The sequence below is a fragment of the Plecotus auritus genome, assembly GCF_963455305.1.
Source record: "Plecotus auritus genome assembly, chromosome: X".
Classification (NCBI taxonomy): domain Eukaryota; kingdom Metazoa; phylum Chordata; class Mammalia; order Chiroptera; family Vespertilionidae; genus Plecotus; species Plecotus auritus.
The window spans coordinates 139,277,145-139,298,931 of NC_137784.1; the positions used below are offsets into that span (position 1 = coordinate 139,277,145).

Genomic DNA, 21,787 nt, shown 5'->3' on the forward strand with positions numbered 1-21,787 from the left:
ATGTAGCAGGATACAAAATTAACACCAAGAAATCTATGGCATTTCTATACACCAATAGTGGACTTACAGAAAGAGAGACTAAGAAAGCAATCCCATTTACCATCGTACCAAAAAAATTAAGATACCTAGGAGTAAACTTAACTAAGTAGGCAGAAGACCTATACACAGAAAACTACAGGACACTGAAAAAAGAGATAGAGGAAGACATAAACAGAAGTAAGAACATACCATGTTCATGGATTGGTAGAATCAACATTAAAATGTCCATACTACCCAAAGCAATCTATAGATTCAATGCACTCCCCATTAAAATACCAACGGCATATTTCACAGACCTAGAAAGAACTCTCCAAAAATTCATCTGGAATTAAAAAAGACCCCGAATAGCCACAGCAATCCTGAGAAAGAAGAACAAAGTAGGTGGGATCTCAATACCAGATTTCAAGCTGTATTACAAAGCCACTGTTCTCAAAACAGCCTGGTACTGGCACAAGAACAGGCATATAGAACAATGGAATAGAATAGAGAATCCAGATATCGACCCAAACTACTATGCTCAATTAATATTTGACAAAGGAGGCATGAACATACAATGGAGTCAAGACAGTCTATTCAATAAATGGTGTTGGAAAAATTGGACAGATAGATGCAAAAAAAAAGAAAAAAAGAAAAGAAACTTGACCACCAACTTACACCATACACAAAAATCAATTCAAAATGGATAAAGGACTTAAACATAAGATGGGAAACCATAAAAATACTAGAGGAATCCACAGAGAAATCTCAGACATATGCCTAAGGAATTTCTTCACCAATACTGCTCCTAGGACAATGGAACCTAAAGAGAAAATAAAGAAATGGAACTACATTAAAATAAAAAGCTTTTGCACAGCAAAAGAAACCATCAACAAAACACCAAGAAAGCCCACTGTATGGGAGAACATATTTGCAAATGTTATCACTGATAAAAGTTTAATCTCCAACATTTACAGGGAATTGACACAACTTAATAAAAGGAAGATAAATGATCCAATAAAAAAAAGGGCAACAGACCTAAATAGAATCTTTTCGTACGAAGACAGAAGGAAGGCCAAGGGCCATATGAAAACACGCTCAAAGTCATTAATCATCTGAGAGATGCAAATCAAAACGACAATGCGGTACCATCTCACACCTGTCAGAATGGCAATCATCAACAAATGACAAGTGCTGGTGAGGATGCGGAGAAAAAGGAACCCTCGTGCACTGCTGGTGGGAATGCAGACTGGTGGAGCCACTGTGGAGAACAGTATGGAGATTCCTCAAAAAACTAAAAATGGATCTCCCATTTGACCCAGTAATCCCACTTCTAGGATTATATCCCAAGAAACTAGAAACACCAATCAGAAAGGATATATGCACTCCTATGTTCATAGCAGCACAATTCACCATAGCTAAGATTTGGAAAAAGCCTAAGTGCCCATCAGCAGATGAGTGTATTAGAAAACTATGGTATATTTACAGAATGGAATACGATGCTGCTATGAGAAAGAAGGAATTCTTACCATTTGCAGCAGCATGGATGGAGCTGGAGAGCATTATGTTAAGTGAAATAAGCCAGGCAATGAAAGAAAAATACCACATGATCTCACTAATATATGGAAAATAAAGAACATTATAACCCGATGAACAAAAAGATAGATACAGAGGCAGTAAAGCACCGAACAGACTGTCAAATTACAGAGGGAAGGCAGGGTAGTGTTGGGGAGGGTTAAAAGAGATCAACTGAAGGAATTGTATGCATGCATATAAGCACAAACAATGGACATAAGACACTGGGGGGTGGGATGAGGGCATGCGACAGGGGGTAGGGGATGCTGGGGGAAGGTCAATGGTGAAAAAAAAAAGGAGATATATGTACTACTATATGTAATACTTTAAACAATAGAAAAATAAAAAAGGAAAAAAAAGAGAAAATTTCAGGATGCTAAAAAAGATATAGAGGAAGTCATGAACAAACGGAAGAATATAATATGTTCATGGATTGGTAGAATCAACATCATTAAAATGTCCATACTACCTAAAGCAATCTATAAATTCAACACAATCCCCATTAAAATACCAACGGCATACTTCAAAGACATGGAACAAATTCTCTAAAAATTCATCAGGAATAAAAAAGACCCGGAATAGCTGCAGCAATCTTGAGAAAGAAGAACAATGTTGGAGGGCTCACAATACCAGATATCAAGCTATACTACCAAGCCACTGTTCTCAAAACTGCCTGGTACTGGCACAAGAACAGACATATAGACCAATGAAACAGAACAGAGAACCCAGAGATCGACCCAAGCCATTATGCTCAATTAATATTTGACAAAGGAGGCATGAACATACAATGGAGTCAAGACAGCCTCTTCAATAAATGGTGTTGGGATAACTGGACAGATACCTGCAAAAAAATGAAACTAGACCACCAACTTACACCATACACAAAAATAAACTCAAAATGGATAAAGGATTAAATATAAGACGGGAAACCATAAAAATCATAGAAGAAGCCATAGGCAACAAAATAGCAGACATTTGTCATAGCAATATCTTTACCGATACATCTCCTAGCGCAATGTAAACTAAAGAGAAAATAAACAAATGAGACTACCTCAAAATAAAAAGCTTCTGCACAGCAAAAGAAACCATCAACAAAACAACAAGAAAGCCCACTGCATGGGAGAACATATTTGCGAATATTATCTCCGATAAGGGTTTAATCTCTAACATTTACAAGGAAATCATACAACTTAACAAAAGGAAGATAAACAATCCAATAAAAAAGTGGGCAAAGGACCTAAATAGACACTTTTTGAAAGAGGACATACAGAAGGCCACGGGACATATGAAAACATGCTCAAAGTCACTAATCATCTGAGAGATGCAAATCAAAAGGACAATGAGGTACCCTCTCACACCTGTCAGAATGGCTATCATCAACAAACAACAAGTGCTGGAGATGATGCAGAGAAAAAGGATGCACTGCTGGTGGGAATGCAGACTGGTGCAGCAACTGTGGAGAACAGTATGGCATTTCCTCAAAAATTTAAAAATGGAGCTGCCATTTGACCCAGTAATACCACTTCTAGGAATATATCCTAAGAAACTAGAAACACCAATCAGAAAGGAGATATGCACCCTTATGTTCATAGCAGCACAATTCATCATAACTAAGATTTGGAAAAAGCCTAAGTGCCCATCAGCAGATGAGTGGATTAGAAATCTGTGGTACATCTGCACATTGGAATACTACGCTGCTATAAAAAAGAAGGAATTCTTACCATTTGCAACAGCATGGATGGAAATGGAGAGCATTATGCTAAGGGAAACAAGTCAGAGAAAGATAAATATCACATGATCTCACTCCTTTGTGGAATATAAAGAACATCATAAATTGATGAACAAACATAGATACAGAGACAAAGAAGCATCGAACCAAACAGACTGTCAAACTGCAGTGGGAAGGCAGGGAAGGGTGGGGGGGTAAGAGATCAACCAAAGGATTTGTATGCATGCATACAAGCATAACCAATGGACACAATGGAATCTAAAAATAAAATTGAATGAACAAGAACAGAAACAGATTCATAGATACAGAGAACATTTTGACAATTGCCAGATGTTTACAGGGATGGGTGAAAAAGGTAAAGGGAGGTAGAAGTACAAATCAGCCATAGATCATGCACACAGAAAACAGACAGGTGAAGGCCTGTGATGGTGGGAGAGGGGTGGAGGGAGGCAAAGGGGATGAAATGGGGGACATCTGTAATACTCTCACCAATATAATAAATTAAAAGTAAAATAAAATGGCTTACAAGTGGCAAAAGAAGGACCCCCTGAGAATCTTTTCTGAGCAGCTGGACCTCAAAGAAGTTGGTCTTCAGGAACTATTTCCAGGCCCTTCCTGTTACTAACCATGATTCCCGGTGTCCCGAGCTTCATCAGAATCATGTTTACGAGCTTCTGTGGTCTGATTATTTGGATGCCTGGAACCTGGGACGGTGTTGATGAGACCTAGGAGAAGCAAAATAGAAGCTTAAGAGACAACCTGAGAGGAGGGTGGATGCAGGGAGGCAACAGGGACAGGAAAGGTCATGAGGTGTGGGGATGGAACAAGGGCCAGTGGGAATGAAAAGTGCAGGGTCCAGGTCTGAGCATCTCTGTGGTCACTCCTGACCTTGAGCTCTGTTCAGGATCCAATAGAGCAGAAGGTTCTGAAGCTGCCCAGGGATTTCTCCCTGCACAAATGAAATGGGGTAGATTTTGCTGAGCCCAAGAAGCCATGTAAAGGGAAAGAGGGGCCAGCCAGCATGACTCAGTGGTTGAGCATCGACCTATGAACCAGGAAGTCACAGTTTGATTCCGGGTCTGGGTGCATGCCAGGGTTGTGGGCTCAAGCCCGAGTGTGGGGCGTGCAGGAGGCAGCTGACCAGTAATTCTCCCTCATCATTGATGCTTCTCTCTACCCATCTCCCATCCTCTCAGAAATCAATAAAAATATATTTTAAAAAACAACCCAATCAAAAAATGGGCAACTGACCTAAATAGATACTTTTTAAAAGAAGACAGAAGGAAGGCCAAGAGACATATGAAATTTGACCGTAAAGTAATAATCAAGTTTTCAGATTAATTTAAATAGGCTAATTGAAATAAGTGAATATTCAAGAAAATTTAATTGTACTGGACAAAAAGCTGTTCCTAAAGTGGTAACTAAAATTTCTATTGGTAGTTCATCTCATGGTAAAATTCCTGAACATGCAATGAAACTAAAGCAGTAATATTTTTGTGCAAAAAATTAAAACTTAAAGTTATCAAGACTGCATTATAAAATTTACAAAAAGCCTCCATTAATCAAAAAAAGAGGGCATGGTAGGGTAATATCATGTAAGGAAAAATATCCTATAAGTAAATTACATCTAGAAATTTTTACTTTACAAAATTAATTTTCATTTGTAATGCTAACAGCAAGACACCCATGAAAAACACACATGGTGTCTAAATAAGACAAAGGAAAATCGTTTGGGCAAAAATAAAAAGGATCCCAAATCACTTATATAGAAAAGATTCATTTATTAACTTTTGGTCGAGAATATGTTTGTATATTTTCAGAAAACAACTCCAAGACCGTGTGGATTCCTGCAACAGAGAGGAATTGACAGGTCTGCTCCAACCAAAAAAACAAGAGGAGAAACAGTCCAGAGATGGAAGACGCTGACGATGCCTTGCCACGCTAGCAGTCAGCAGCTGTGAGACGCAGCAGGTTGCCTAGGACCAAACCAGAGAGGGTCGGACCTGCAATGCCACCATGTGCCCACTATCCAGATATCATTGCTGACATGTACACATAAGGAACTGTTTGACATTGAAACGGGGACTCAGAACTGTTGGACATTGAAATTGGGACTCAAACATTTTTTGTTATATGTTTATTTCTAGTCTGCAGAGGCAAGATTTTTTAAAGGAAAGAAATGGGAAAAAAATAGATACAGATGCAAAGAAGCAATGAACAGACTGTCAAACTACAGTGGGAAGGCAGGAGAGGTTGGGTGGGGGGGGGCTGTAAGAGATCAACCAAAGGACTTGTACGCATGCATATAAGCATAACCAATGGATACAAGACAATGGGGGGGCAGGTAAAGGCATGTACTGGGGGGTAGGTGAGGCTGGGGGGAGGTCAGTGGGGGAAAAAAAGGAGACTTATGTACTACTATTTGTAATACTTCAAACAATTAAAAAAATAATAATTAAAAAAATTAAAAAAAAAACACCTGCTACGAGCCACTAAATTATCCGAGAAATGCAAATCAAAACAACAATGCGGTACCATCTCACACCTGTCAGAATGGCTAGCATCAACAAATCAACAAACGCCAAGTACTGGCGAGGATGCGGAGAAAAAGGAACCCTCGTGCACTGCTGGTGGGAATGCAGATTAGTGGAGCCACTGTGGAGAACAGAATGGAGTTTCCTCAAAAAACTAAAAATAGAACTCCCATTTGACCCAGTGTTCCCACTTCTAGGAATATATCCCAAGAAACTGGAAACACGAATCAGAAAGGATATATGCACCCCTATGTTCATAGCAGCACAATTCACCATAGCTAAGATTAGGAAACAGCCTAAGTGCCCATCAGCAGATGAGTGGATTAGAAAACTGTGGTACATCTACACAATGGAATACTACGCTGCTATAAAAAAGAAGGAGTTCTTACCATTTGCAACAACATGGATGGAGCTGGAGAGCATTATGCTAAGTGAAATAAGCCAGGCAGAGAAAGATAAATATCACATGATCTCACTCATTTATGGAATATAATGAACAACATAAACTGATGAACAAAAACAGATCCAGAGACAGAGAAACATCGATCAGAACGTCAAACCTCAGGGAAGGTAGGGGACGGTGGGGGTAAGGAGGAGAGATCAACCAAAGGATTTATATGCATGCATGTAAGCCCAATAAAAGGACACAGACAACAGGGGGGTAAGGGCATGAATGAGGGGGGTAATGGGAAAATAAGGACACATATGTAATACCTTAATCAATAAAGAAATTAAAAAAAAAACGGAAAAAAAAATAAAGGGAAAGAGGAATGGTCTTGTGCTCCCAGGCCTGTCTAACCCAGAAGTTCCTGTACCTTGCCCAATCAGGTACTCATAGTTTTTCTTCATGTACACACTGATTCTTCGGCCTAAATTTCCCAGTTTTGCACACTCTTCTTCAGAGAAGCACTTGCGAACCTCATCGAATTGCTGGGAAAAGAATAAATAAATGAATCCCTGCAGCCACTCAGGTAAAAATGTTTGCCCTTAAGCCTGCCCTCTTCCTGCGCTGCAGAACCTGTGTTGGACCTGGAAACTGGAGCTAAGAGTTCCTCCTGGTTGATGTCACAGGGAACGGAGAGAACTAGGGTAACAAGGCTCAGCCTCTGCCCTGCATGCAGCAGGTGTTTCATGCTGCTGGTGGGCTGTCCTGTCACCTTCCAGAATGGACTGAGAGTCACCAAGTGCAGCCAAGGTCACAGGCCTTGTTTTCTTCAGGGATGTTGGCAAGTTCTGCGTGAGGGTGGGAAGCTCCTAGGCTCGGGATCTCCCCTCCCCCCGGAACGCTGCTCGCTGTCCTCACTTCCTCTGACCTCATGTCCTCAGAAATGTAGTCACCCTGCCCTGTGCCCCAGTCACTTCTTGATACACCCCAGTCTCCTCACCTCGCATGTCTCCTCTGAATCCTGGGAGTCCTCCATGGGGTTGCTATCCAAGGAGCTGTCTCTGCTCATGCCTCTGGGCGTGCTGTGATCTTGAAGGGATACAAAGGAGTCTCTGAGGTCACCCAGCCCAAGGTTCTGTGGGCATGAAGCCCTGAGGCAGGGTCAAACTCAGAGTGACCTGGAATTAAGATTCTGCTTTTGCTACAATGCGCTATAACCGCACTCCTGCCGAATGGCTACCATCAGTAACACAACAAACAAGAGCTGGCGAGGATATGGAGAAAAGGGAACCCTACTGCATAGCGGATGGGAATGCAGACTGGTGCAGCCACTGTGGAGAACAGTGTGGAGTTTCCTCAAAACCTAAAAAGTAAAGCCTTAAACGTGAATTTGACCCAGTGATCCGACTTCCTGGAATATATTCTAAAAATACTGAAACACCAATTAGAAGGAATATTTGCACCCCCGTGTTTATAGCACCATTCTTTACAATAGCCAAGATGCGGAAACAGCCCAAGTGCCCATCAGATGATGAGTGGATAAAAAAATCTGTGGTGCATCTACACAGTGGAACACTATGCAGGTGAAAAAAGAAGGAACTCTTATCCTTTGTGGACCTGGAGAATATTATGGTAAGCAAAATAAGAGTCAGAGAAAGACAAATATCACACGATCTCACTTATATGTGTAATGTAATAAATAAATTAAACTGATGAACAAAATAGGACCAGAGGCATGGATACATGGAACAGACCGACAGAACTCAGAGGTGATGCGGATGGAGGGAACTGAAAGAGATTAGCTAAAGAACACACATGCATAAATGCATAGCCATAGACACAAAAACGATGTGCTGAAAGTTGGGGGATTTTCAGGGCGGGGGGTGGGGGAAATGTGGGACATCAGTAATAGGGTGAGCAATAAAAAATATATTCTCTGTTCTCCATCCTGCCTTATTGGTCCCTGAGGGAGGACATGGGGTGGTCAGAAGAGAAAAGGAACAACATCTCTGGGAAAGGAATTGGTTGGGAGGACAGGTTTCCTGTGGGCATGATCCAAAGAGCCGTGGCTTTGAGGGGGCGTGGTTACTGTTGCGGGTCGGTCCTTTGTCTGGAATGTGCTGCCTGAAGGATAGATAACAAGGCCGTGCTGTGTACACAGCAACTGAGAGCTGAGGGCGCTGTGTTACTGAGGGTGTGCTTTGCACCAAAAGGCCGTGGGAGGTAAGCGCAGGGATCATGTGGTGTGGACACGGAGGCAAAGGGATGTGGGGGTTTTCCTGCTGAAAGTAAATGAAGAGTGCTCCACGAGTGAGTTGGAGGCTGGTCCCAGGTCCTTTGGAATCGTGAGGGCCGAGAGAGCTGGACTCTGAGACCACAGGACCAGGCATCACCCTGCCGAGAAGGGAGGGGTTCACTGTAGCGATCCCGTGCTCCCCCAAGTGAGGGCACTGGGAGGCTCTCAGGAGCGTTTCCCAGGCCAAGAAGACGGCCGCTCTAACCCCCGTGCCCATCCACAGACGCGTGGGTGACACACAGGGGCCCGTCTGCCACGGAACTTACTCGGCCACAAAAAGAAGGGAACCTTAGCATTTGGGAGAGGAGGACAGATGTAGAGGGATCATGCAGAGCGAGATCAGTCACAGAAAGACGAGTACACATGCTCTCGGGGGCACGTGAACGGTAGAGAACAAGTAAGTGAGGAAGAAAACAAACACAGACTCGTGGGCACGGAGAACGGACTGGTGGTGGCCAGAGGGGAGGGTGGGGGTGGCCAGAGGGGAGGGTGGGGGCTGCGAGGAAGGGGTGAAGGAGAAAGACGTGCAGACTACAGCAGCCACGGGACGGAAGGCCCAGCACACGGAACAGTCAATAACGTGGTGATTAATAACTCTGCAGGGGCCCGGGCGTGCTGGAAATATGGGGGCCACCTTGTAAGTTAGACGAGTGTCTCACCGCCATACCGTGTGCCCGACCCTAAGGCCGAGAACACTGCGTGTACGTGGTAATCCAGGCAAGGATAACGCTGGGAAAAGGAGAAAACTACCGCTGCGTGGTCCAGAGGAGGCCAGAACGGAGCCCCTGTGGTGCGGCTCCTATTTCGGGCTGAGGACCCCGAGGGCCTCTGTCCACCTTGGGGGCTGCTCAGGCTGCGGAGGTCTGGCTTCCCGGAGGAGGAGCAGTTATGGCGTCTCAGGGACCACGGCACTTTCAGTCTCACTCTGCCCGAAAGGAGCCTGCCGAGAGCCTTTAAATGTCCCTCAGTCCATGACCGTTCGCGTTATTGGGGGGCACAGCAGAGACCCGCCCGCTTGAGCAATCTAGAGGCTCCCCGCCTTTCTCCGTGACGCCCCCCCCCACCCTCTGCCGCTTCCTCCGTCCAGGTCCAGCCCCGAGAGAAGGTACCGCAGAGTGAAGCGGTTGTGAGGCTCGGTCCGGAGGGGAGTAACTGCGCAGTGGAATCACGAGGACCTTCGACTACCCTTACCGGTTCGTGAGGTTCACCTGGCACTTGGAGTCAGGCTAATACAGTGGTCACGGAGGCCGGAGCGAGTCGATGAGGCCAGGCGATGGAGTCTGGAACGTCTTTCAAGATGGCTGCAGAGGACGATTTTCCCGCCAGCAGCAAGATGGCCCAGCGCAGCCGCAGTTGGCTACTCCAAGTTCCGCCAGTGGGCATGCTCAGATATTCCCTTGGCCTGTGCCCTATTCTCTGCTATGTGTAAGCTGTTGTTTTTTTTTAAAAATACGTATCTAATTCTATTTTATTTTAATAAAGAAAAAATTTAAAATATCTGTTGTTACTGTGTTTTTTATCCCACCAGAAGATATGCTTATATACTTGTCAGTAGAGAGAGAGAGGGAGAGAGAGAGATATATCGAGCTGTGCCTGTCTCTATGTGCCAGGACGGAAGATCAGACCTCCTACCATTTTTGGTGTTGGGACAACCCTCCAACTAACTGAGCCTTCCTGCTAGAGTTGTTGTTTTATTTTAATAAATGAAATGTAGGAGGTGGCTACCTTCTCTGCTCCTTTGCATGTAACAGAACAAGTGGGTTCGGCTGAATGAGGCTATGAAAACCAAACTTGAGAGGCAGGTTCTGGAGCAAAAACAAAGAGGTTTTATTCAGGTGCTATTTGTGACCTGGGAGGATTCCCCTGTCATAGACCGCACCCCTTCCTGATCAACCACAGGGTTCTTATAGGTATAGGGAGGAGAGGATTTTTTTCACTTTCAAATATTGTGATAGTTTAGTGTGCCTTGTGTCCTGTCCATTCAACTCTCTCATTTTTTTTAAATTTTTAATTTTATTTTATTATAATAAACAATCAACTTTATTGGGATTCAGGTCAGTTTCTCCTTTTGCTCTTGCCAGTGACCTTGGCTGGTGTGAGGACTGGAGTTGTTGCCTGATACAGAGTGGAGGAGATCTTGTTGATGTAGTACAGACCAACCATGGAGAAGATGAAGCAGGTGGTAACACAGACTCGATGGATGAGGCCAGATGCAGAAAGAGCCAACAGGAGGCAGAAGAGAATCTCAGGGAAGATCTTTGCTTGGAATCCTTTGCCAAAGTCAAGATTCTCCAGATTATTAAAGGCAGTGAGAGAGAAGATGAAAAGGCCAGAGCCAAGCAGGCCCCCTGGATGGTGAGCCACTTGGTGGAGGCCAACTGGCGGCTGTACATCTGCATCCCAGAGAAGAGCAGCAGGGGCAAGAGGGAGGACAGCACCAGCGACGTGCCGGTCCCCACCACCATCACGCCCTCCAGTGCGTCCAGTAGATGCGTCTGGCCAAGAAAGACGGGAGATGAACGGGCGCTGCTGCCTGTGCACATGCGTCAGCTCCCAGCGCGAACTCAACTCTCTAATTTTTGATGGTCTTAGTGAAAGAACCTCCTCCTGCCACATCTTTATTTTTTAATGTATTACATATGTACCCCTTTTCTGCCCTGACCCCTTTTAGTTTGTCCCTAACCCCCTGCAGAGTATCTGCTGAGAAATCAGCTGACAGCCTTATGGGAGCTCCTTTGTAGGTAACAAATTGCTTTTCTCATGCTGCTTTAAGATTCTCTCTTTGTCTTTAATTTTAGGCATTTTAGTTATGATGTGTCTGGGTGTGGGGCGTTTTGGGTTCTTTTTGCTTGGGACTCCCTGTGCCTCCTGGACTTGTGTGGCTTTTTCCTTCACCAGGTTAGGGAAGTTTTCTGTAATGATTTCTTCAAACATGTTCTCCATCCCATGCTCACTTTTGTCCCCTTCTGTCACACCTATTATGTGAGTGTTGTTTCACGGCTCCCTTAAACTGTCCTCTAGTGTTTTTTTTTAAACTTTTTTTCCTTTTGATTCTCTGATTGCATAATTTTTTCTACCCTATCTTCTAATTCACTAATCTGAACCTTGGCTTCCCCTAATCTGCTGTGTATTCCTTCCATTGTGTTCTTTATTAGTGCTATTTCATTCTTCATAGTTATTATATCTTTTCTCATGGAGTTGAGCATCTTTGCCATCATTATTATGAACTCTATGTCTGATAAATTTATCTCCATTTCATTTATCTCTTCTGAAGAATTCTCTTGTCCTTTTGTTTGTTTTTATTTGTTATTTTTGTCCCCCCCACAACCCGTTTTGGCTGCCTGTATGGGTTTGTGACTATGTATTAGGTAGAACTGCTATGCCCCCCAATCTCTAGTGCAGGACAGTGTCAAACCCTGGTTCTGACTAATTAAATCAGGCAAAGACTCAACGCCTCAAGAGACCTACCTCTGCATCCAAATTGATTGAATTTAGTCTTGAGTAGCCTAAAGCAATCATCCACAGGTGGGGTGAGAGGTTTCCACAAGCATGGGGAAATTGCTTCTGTCTGGAGGCTAATTGTTATTCTCAGTCTCTTGATGGGCCTCAGAAATGCCACAGGGTGGAGCAAGGGATTTTCCAATAGTGTGGGGTAACTGTCTTCCCCAAAGGCAAAAACCGCCTGGATAGCAAAGGTCTGCCTGAAAAATGTCCTGTGCACCTTGAGAAAATGACTCAGTACGGGAAACCAGGGTGGCTGCCCTCTGAGCTCTAATCCAAGAGCCCTGGAAGACAGCAACCCTGCTGTTTTTTACAGCCAGATGTTATGTGGGTACCTGTCTCAATTCTGGTGCTCTCTGCTGGGGGTACAGCTTAGAGTTTAGACTCCAGAGGTCTCAGTGGCAACCCCTACAGCTGAGATATCTTTCCAGACTTCAGCTGCTGTCTGTAGGAGCTCAGCCAGCCTTTTCCAGCCTCCATCATTTCTACCAGTCTCTATGCAGTCTCCAGTTTCTGTACTTGGTTATATGGGGTTCTCTCCAGCTAGTCTTCAGTTGATTATTCAGGGTGGCTTTTTAAAAATAAACCTTTATTATTCAGATTATTACAGTTGTTCCTTTTTTTCCCCCACATAGCTCCCCTCCACCTGGTTCCCACCCCACCCTCTGCCCTTACCCCCCATTGTCCTCATCCATAGGTGTATGATTTTTGTCCAGTCTCTTCCCGCACCCCCCACTTCTCCTTCCCCCCGAGAATTGACAGTCCACTCCCTTTCTATGCCCCTGATTCTATTGTATTCACCAGTTTATTCTGTTATTCAGATTTTTAAAATTCATTTGATTTTTAGATTCACTAGTTGATAGATATGTACTTGTTGTCACTTTGTTGTTCATAATTTTTACCTTTACCTTTTTCTTCTTCTTCCTCTTCTTAAAGAATACCCTTCAGCATTTCATATAATCCTAGTTTGGTGGTGATGAACTCCTTTAGCTTTTTCTTGTCTGTGAAGCTCTTTATCTGACCTTCAATTCTAAATGATAGCTTTGCTGGGTAGAGTAATCTTGGTTGCAGGTTCTTGCTGTTCATCACTTTGACTATTTCTTGCCACTCCCTTCTGGTCTGCATAGTTTCTGTTGAGAAATCAGCTGACAGTAGTATGGGTACTCCCTTGTAGGTAACTAACTGTTTTTCTCTTGTTGCTTTCAAGATTCTCTCTTTGTCTTTTGCCCTTGGCATTTTAATTATGATGTGTGTTGGTGTTGTCCTCTTTGGATTTCTTTTGTTTGGGGTTCTGTGTGCTTCCTGGACTTGTAAGTCTATTTCTTTCATCAGGTAGGAAAAGTTTTCTGTCATTATTTCTTCTAATAGGTTTTCAATATATTGCTCTCTCTCTTCTTCTGGAACCACCATAATTCAGATGTTGGTATGCTTGAAGTTGTCCCAGAGGCTCCTTACAGTATCTTCATATTTTTGAATTATTTTTTCCTTTTGTTTTTCTGGTTGGGTATTTTTTGCTTCCTCATATTTCAAATCTTTGGTTTGATTCTTTGGGTCCATTGGTCTACTGTTGAATTTCTGTATATTATTCTTTATTTCAGACAGTGTATGTTTAATTTCTGACTGGTCCTTTTCCACTATTTTTGACGTTCTCATTAAGATCCTTAAAGGTCTCACTAAGTTCCTCGGAGGTTTCTAGAATATTCTTGAGTAACCTTATAACTGTGGTTTTGAACTCTATATCCAATAGTTTGCTTTCCTCCATTTCTTTCATTCGTTACATGTTTCTTTGTCTCCACATTTTGGCTGCTTTCCTAGGTTGATGGAGTGGTCTTGTGTGGTAGGTGACCTATAGGGCCCCGTGGTTCAGCCTCCCCAATCACCTGAGGTGGACACTCTTGGTGCATCCCTTTGTGGGCTGAGTGCACAGTTGTATTGTAGTTAAGCCTTGATTGCTGTTGGTACACTGGGAGGAATTGACCTCCAGGCCAATTGGCTGTGAGGATCAGCTGTATCTATAATGGAAGAACTGCTGTGCTGGAGACACCCTTATGGGGCAGGACTGGCTTCAGTAGGGCTTTGGTGCTCACTGAGTCTCCCTCTTGAGTGTGTCTCTTATGGATATGAGGAGTTGAAATCTGGTGTCATCTCATACTGACCACTAGGCACACTGGCTCCTGAATATCCAAGGAAGTGCAGGTCAGGTACTGTCCGAGGCCACCCAGCAGGAGCTACAGCAAGATCTGCAGATTTCTCCTCTTTGCTTGTGGTTTGGAAGTTTTGGAGCTGACCCAGGTGCAGTCTGTTAGGTTAAGCTGCGATAGGGCAGGACATTCATATGCATAAGCCTCTGGGCACAGTTTGGGTGGGTTTGTAAATTGGGCAGGGCGGGGTCTCAGGGAATCATTAGGGCATGGCAAACAGTGATGGCTGCCAGTCAGCCCTCTCTGCATCTCCATGTTTCCGGGTCCCTGAGTCCCGCGCCCCAGTGCAGTAAACAATGATTCATGCGCGCACCTCTGTGAGAAAGCCACCCTCACTTTCCGACCCAATGGCAGATAGTCCCACTTCTCCCATAGGAGTCTGGGTCCCCAGAGTCTCTCTGGAAACTGGAGTTCAGGCAACAGAAAATGGATAGGAAACCAAGATGGTGGCATAGGTAAGCACCTAAACTGCTGACTCGCACAACAATTTCAAAACTACAACTAAAAGACAGAACGGACATCATCTAGAACCACAGGAAGGCTGGCTGAGTGGAAATTCTACAACTAGAAGGAAAGAGGAAAGCTCACAGAGAATCAGAGGAGCAGCAAAGGAGGGCTGAGGTACGGAGACGTGCGCAGAGAGGAAGGGTGACTGAGGCCTGGCTGACTTTCTCTGGCGGGAGGGGGAAGGAAGCCCCCAACTGCACTGAACCCCAGTTCCATGTGGTGCGGTGTTTCTTCCTTTTCCGAGTCCCGCACGGAAAGGGAGAAAGACAGGTTCCTGAGGGGAGGAGCTGGGGATTAAGAAATTAGAGAAAGGAAGAGACAAGAGACAGAAATAGATTCAAGCTGGGTGCCGGGTGGCTTCCTGCCCTCTGATAGAGAGACAGTCACCAACACCTCAGACAACACAGCATATTTATTGGTTTCCAAAAGGGATTTTATGATCAAAAGGAGTTTCGGGTGTGCCCAAATCCTATTCATCAGGATCTGAGTAAGCTCCTTATTTTGGGTGGGTCAAGGTCCTTTTTGTTCCTCATTCCAAGTACATGGATAAGAAATCAGTACTGATAACAGGATTCTGCCAGTGCCCTTGGGCTCAGCTGATAAGAATTAAAAAAGTATCCATGTGCCTTCCCAGAGGGATCTCTACAGTTCCAACTGCACTAAAACCCAGTTCCAGGTGAAACCCCGTGGACCCCGGCTCATACAAGGGGAGTCTAGACTGTCAGGTAGAAAGAAAGGCACACAGACACTCGGATACCAGGGGTAGCTGTGGCGGGTCTGGAGGCGCGAGCGTGCGTGCACACGAGTGCTCGCAGAGAAAGCTGAATGTGTAGGTTGCCACAGGCATTCCCTAGCAGAAGAGAGCTGAAAGCTCCTGACTGCACTGAACCCTAGTTCCAACTGCACTGAACCCCAGTTCTGGGCGAGCCCCTGGGGACCCACGCTCTTACAGGGGGAATCTGGACTGTCAGGCAAAATATCATTGGAGTCGTGGAAGGCAGAGGTCTGGAGGAGCGCTCTCAAGGGCAGGGCTGACGGAAAGTCAAGCTGTCTTCTCCGCCCTGAGACTCTGCCCCATCCAAGCTGAGCACAGAGGCTTTTGCAATTTTGCAAGTCTAATCCTATAAGGCTGTCTCCAGCACCGAACTTCTCCCAGTGTAGACACAGCTGATCCTCACAGCCAACTGGCCTGGAGGTCTATTTCTCCCAGTGATACCAACAACAATCAAGACTTAACTACAACAAGGCTGTACACACAGTCCACAAAGGGGTGCACCAAGAGTGTCCACCTCAGGTTAACTGGGGAGGCCAACCCACTGGGCAATATAGGAAACCTAGCACACAAAGCTACCCTACCAACTCAGAAGCAGCGAAAATGCGGAGGCAGAGAAACAGATCACAAACGAAAGAAATGGAGGGAAACAAACGACTGGATATAGAATTCAAAACCACGGTTATAAGGCTTTTCAAGAATATCCTAGAAAAGGCCAATAAATTTAGCGAGACCCTCGAGGATATGAAAAAGGACCAACTAGAAATTAAACATACAGTGACTGAAATAAAAAATATTATACAGAGACCCAACAGCAGACTAAAGGAACGCAAGAATCAAGTCAAAGATTTAAAAAACAAAGAAGGAAAAAACACTCAACTGGAAAAGCAAAAAGAAAAAAGAATCCAAAAAGTTGAAGATAGTGTAAGAAGCCTCTGAGACAACTTCAAGCATACCAACATCAGAATTATGGGGGTGACAGAAGAAGACAGAGAGCAATATATTGAAAACCTATTAGAAGAAATAATGACTGTAAACTTCCCCTACCTGGTGAAAGAAATAGACTTACAAGTCCAGGAAGCACACAGAACCCCGAACAAGAGGAATCCAAAGAGGACCACACCGAGGCACATCATAATTAAAATGCCAAGGGCAAAAGACAAAGAGAGAATACTAAAAGCAGCAAGAGAAAAACAGTTAATTACCTACAAGGGAGCACCCATAGGACTGTCAGCTGATTTCTCAACAGAAACTATGCAGGCCAGATGGGAGTGGCAAGAAATATTCAAAGTGATGAAAAGCAAGAACCTACAACCAAGATTACTCTACCCAGCAAAGTTATCATTCAGAATGCAAGGTCAGATAAAGAGCTTCACAGATAAGAAAAAGCTAAAGGAGATCATCACCACCAAACCAGTATTATATGAAATGCTGAAGGGTATTCTTTAAGAAGAGGAGGAAGAAAAAAGTAAAGATAAAAATCATGAACAACAAATACATATCTATCAACAAGTGATCCTAAAAATCAAGTGATTTAAAAATCTGAGGAACAAAATAAACTGGTGAATATAATAGAATTAGGGGCATAGAAAGGGAGTGGACAGATAATTCTCAGGGGGAAAGGGGTATGGAGGTTGCAGGAAGAGACTGGACAAAAATAATACACCTATAGATGAGGACAGTGGGGGGGAGGTAAAGGCAGAGCGTGGGGTGGAAACTGGGTGGAAGGGAGCTATGGGGGGGGAAGGAGAAACAATTGTAATTATCTGAACACTAAAAATTTATCAAATTAAAAAAAAAGATGCAAAAAAAAAAAAAAGAAACTGTAGTTCAGAGCAGTTGGGAGCTTGTGTCTCCCTTCGGATTGAAAAAAACAGCACAGCCAGTCGCCAGCCCGATTCGGGCGCCTCTCTACCTCTGCTTTTCCATGCCTGTGCACGTCCTACCCGGTCTCAATGCTCTTTTCTCTTTACTTCTAGTTGTAGAACTTCTACTCAGCCAGCTTTCCTGTGGTTCTGGGTGATACACGTTTTGTCTTTTAGTTGTAGTTTTGGTATGGCTGTGAGAGGCAGCAATAACAGGTGTATAGCTTATGCCGTCATCTTGTTTTTTTCTGGCCTGCATAGTTTCTGTTGAGAAATCAGCTGACAGTCATATGGGTACTCCCTTGTAGGTAACTAACTGTTTTTCTCTTGCTGCTTTCAAGATTCTCTCTTTGTCTTTTGCCCTTGGCATTTTAATTATGATGTGTCTTGGTGTGGTCTTCTTTGGATTCCTCTTGTTTGGGGTTCTGTGTGATTTCTGGACTTGTAAGTCTATTTCTTTCACCAGGTGGGGGAAGTTTTCTGTCATTATTTCTTCAAATAGGTTTTCAGTATCTTGCTCTCTCTCTTCTTCTGGCACCCCCATAAGTTGGATGTTGGTATGCTTGAAGTTGTCCCAGAGGCTCCTTACACTATGGATTCTTTTTTTCTTTTTGCTTTTCCAGTTGGGTGTTTTTTGCTTCTTTGTATTTCAAATCTTTGACTGGATTCTTGCAATCCTCTAGTCTGCTGTCGGATCTCTGTGTATTATTTTTATTTCAGTCAGTGTATGCTTAATTTCTAGTTGGTCCTTTTTCATATCCTCAAGGGTCTCACTATATTTATCGGCCTTCTCTAGAAAATTCTTATAGAACCTTATAACCGTGGTTTTGAACTCTGTATCCAGTAGTTTGCTATCCTCCATTTCTTTCATTTGTGATCTGTTTCTTTGCCTCCACATTTTGGCTGCTTCCCTGAGTTTATAGAGTGGTTTTTTGTGTTAGGTGTCTTCTAGGGCACAGTGGCTCAGCCTCCCCAGTTACCTGAAGTGGACACTCTTGGTGCACCCCTTTGTGGGCTGTGTGCACAGTCTTGTTGTAGTTAAGCCTTGATTGTTTTTGGTACACTGGGAGGAATTGACCTCCAGGCCACTTGGTTTTGAGGATCACTGTGTGTACGATGGGAGAACTTCTGTGCTGGAGACACCCTTATGGGGCAGGACTTGCTTCAGTGGGGCTTTGGTGCTCACTGAGTCTGTCCCCTGATTGTGTCCCTTATGGATCTGAGGAGTTGTTATCTGGATGGTCCTACTCTGACCCCTAGGTACACTGGCACTTGGATCTCCAAGGAGGTGCTAATTTTGTGTCTGCCTGAGGCCACCCAGCAGGAGCTACGGAGAGATCTGCAGATTCATCTTCTTTGTTTGGGTTTTGGAGGTGCCCAGATGAGGCCCAGCTGTGAAGTAATGCAAGCTGCTGTGGGGCCTTGGGCCTTCTTTTGGATGTTCTGGGTCTTTCTGACTCAGCTGCAGTTTGTTAGGTAAGTTTAGATTTCAAAGGACCAGGCCATTCATGTGCAAAAGCCTCTGTGCACAGCTTGGATGGGGCAGAGTCTCAGAGCAGAGCAAACAACAATGGCTTCCAATCAGCCCTGCCTTATGAGGTCCCTGGTTCTCATTGTCCCTCGGTAATCGCTGCAAGCACCTCTGAGAGAAAGCCGCCCTCAAGTTCTGCCCAAAGCCAGACAGTCCAGTTTCTCCCCATATGAGTCTGGGTCCCCAGAGTCTCGCCCGGAACTGGAGTACGGAGCAGTCGGGAGCTTATATCTCCCTCCCAATTGAAAAAGACAGCCACGTACTCAGTTGCCAGCCCTCTCTGCGTATGCGCCTTCGTACCTCTGCACTTTACTTCTGCAGCTCCTCTGAGTCTCAGTGTGCTTTTCTCTTCCCTTCTAGTTCTAAAGTTTCCACTTATCCAGCCTTCCTGTGGTTCTGGATGATGTCCGTTTTGTCTTTTAGTGGTAGTTTTGAAGTGGTTGTGCAAGGCAGCAAGTTCAGGTGTTTACATATGCTGCCATCTTGGTTTCTCAAGGGCGGCTTTTTGTTTTTGTTTTTGTGTTGTAATTCCAGTTTGGTCCTGGAAGGGTGTCTGTATAACATCCTGGTAGCTCCATTGGTTGAAGCATCATCCTGTATACCAAAAGGTTGTTGGTTCAATTTGCAGTCGGGGCACATATCTAGGATTCGGATTGTATCCGTGGTCAGAGAGTATATGGAAGGCAACCGATCAATGCTTTTCTCTCTCAAAAAATCAAAAAAATCAATAAAAACATATCCTTCAGTGAGAATTAAATAAAAAAGAAAAGCCTAGCTGGTGTTGCTCAGTGGTTGAGCATTAATATATGAAAATAGAGGTAATGGTTTGATTCCTGGTCAAGGCACATACTAGGTGTACCCATTAATAATGTGGTTTTTTTTTTCAATAGATGGAGTTACACATATGTTGATATATATGCGATTTGATATGTATGGCATTTTGTTGTATTGACAGCAAGCTTCAAAACTTCATATGTCAAATTTTCTGAAGTTGTTAACATCATAGATATTTTAACACTTAAAAATGTTGAATTCCATGCCAAAAGAAAGAGCATTTGCAGGAAGTTTTAATTCATTACTTTATTTTGAAGAAAAAGTTATAGTATACACAGGAAGCTTATGGTGAACATGCTCCGTCTCAAGGTACTTGTGAATGCTGGTTTAAATGCTTTAAAAGTGATGGTTTCAATGTGAAAGACAAAGAATGTCCAGGCCAACCAAAAAAGTTTGAAGATCGACAATTACAAGCAGTATTGGATGAAGATGTGTGTCAAACTAAAAAAACAACATACAGAAAGTTTAAACGTTGCTCAGCAAACAATTTCCGATCATTTACAAGCAATGGGAAAGATTTTGAAGGAAAATGGGTGCCACATCAACTGAACAAAAGACAAATGGAAACCTAAAAAGTCATCAGTAAAATGTTGCTTCAACAGCACGAAAGTCTTTTTTGCATTGAAATGTGACTGTCGATGAAAAGTGGATTTATTTTGAGAATCCCAAATGCACAAAATCATGGGTTGATCCAGGTCAACCATCAACATTGACCACAAGGCCATATCGCTTCAGAAAGAAGACAATGCTCTGCATTTTGTGGGATCAGGAAGTTGTGGTGTATTATGAGCTTCTAAAACCAGGTGAAACCATTAATACTGATCACTACCGACAACAAAAAATTAATTTTAAGCACGCTTTGATCGTGAAACGACCAGAATGGTCCAGAAGACATGGCAAAGTAATTTTGCTGCATGATGACACACCATCACACACTGCAAAACCAGTTAAAGACACGTTAAAAGATCTTGCCTGGCCAAAACCGGTTTGGCTCAGTGGATAGAGCGTCGGCCTGTGGACTGAAGGGTCCCAGGTTCGATTCCGGTCAAGGGCATGTAACTTGGTTGTGGGCACATCCCCGGTGGGGGGTGTGCAAGAGGCAGCTGATCGATGTTTCTAACTCTCTATCCCTCTTCCTTCCTCTCTGTAAAAAATCAATAAAATATATTTAAAAAAAAAAAAAGATCTTGCCTCGGTTGTATTAAACCACCCCCTGTATTCATCAGACCTTGCTCCTTCAGATTACCACTTGTTCTGATCGATGGCACACGTACTTTCTGAGCAGCACTTCAAAACATACGAAGAAGTGGAAAATTGGGTCTCTGAATGGTTTGCCTCAAAACAAGAAAAGTTCTATTGGGAAAGTATCCACAATTTACTCGAATGATGGGGGAAATGTGTAGCTAGCGATGGTCATTACTTTGAATAAAGCACTTTTGATGTTTCTCTTGAAATTATTGTGTTTTCTTTGATCACGAAATCCACCATTATTAACCGGTACATAGGCTGTGGGCTCAGTCTCCAATGCGGGGAGTGCAGGAGGCAGTCGACCAATGATTCTTTTTCATCATTGATATTTCTATCTCCCTCTCCCTTCCTCTCTGAAATCAATAAAACTATATTTAAAAAATCTAGCAGGGCAGGTTTTATTAGGTTTCAAGGCCTGGGGATTATCTTCTGGAACTAGAGGCTGCCCTGTGGGTTTACAGCTCAGCCCTCACAGTCATTCTTCCTTTCGTTTGAAGGGTGTCACATGTTTGCACTTTAGTTTTCTCAGTCCATTGCATGCCTGGGACAATTCGGAATCTGAAAGCATTCATGCATTGTGACCCTGGTGTGTTACTTTCAGATTATCCTTGTAATATTTCTGATGATATAATATTCTTAAAAACTTTCTTGTATAGCTGGTGGTCCAGCAAGGCGGTGCAGGAAGATGCTGACCTTGCTGCCTCTCACAAGAAAATCAAATATATCCCTCCATTTAGAGCATTTCCTCCTGAAAGATAACTTTGTACACTAGACCAGCTTCTGTAAAACAAGCA

The 21,787-nt window shown here is 43.7% G+C and overlaps 1 pseudogene across 1 annotated transcript; it reads right to left on the minus strand.

Moving 5' to 3' along the window:
- Nucleotides 1-10,589: 10,589 nt before the first annotated feature.
- LOC308239984 (dolichyl-diphosphooligosaccharide--protein glycosyltransferase subunit KCP2-like) lies at nt 10,590-11,077 on the minus strand (annotated as a pseudogene). Its single transcript has one exon. The product of its transcript is annotated as a dolichyl-diphosphooligosaccharide--protein glycosyltransferase subunit KCP2-like (transcript).
- Nucleotides 11,078-21,787: the final 10,710 nt, after the last annotated feature.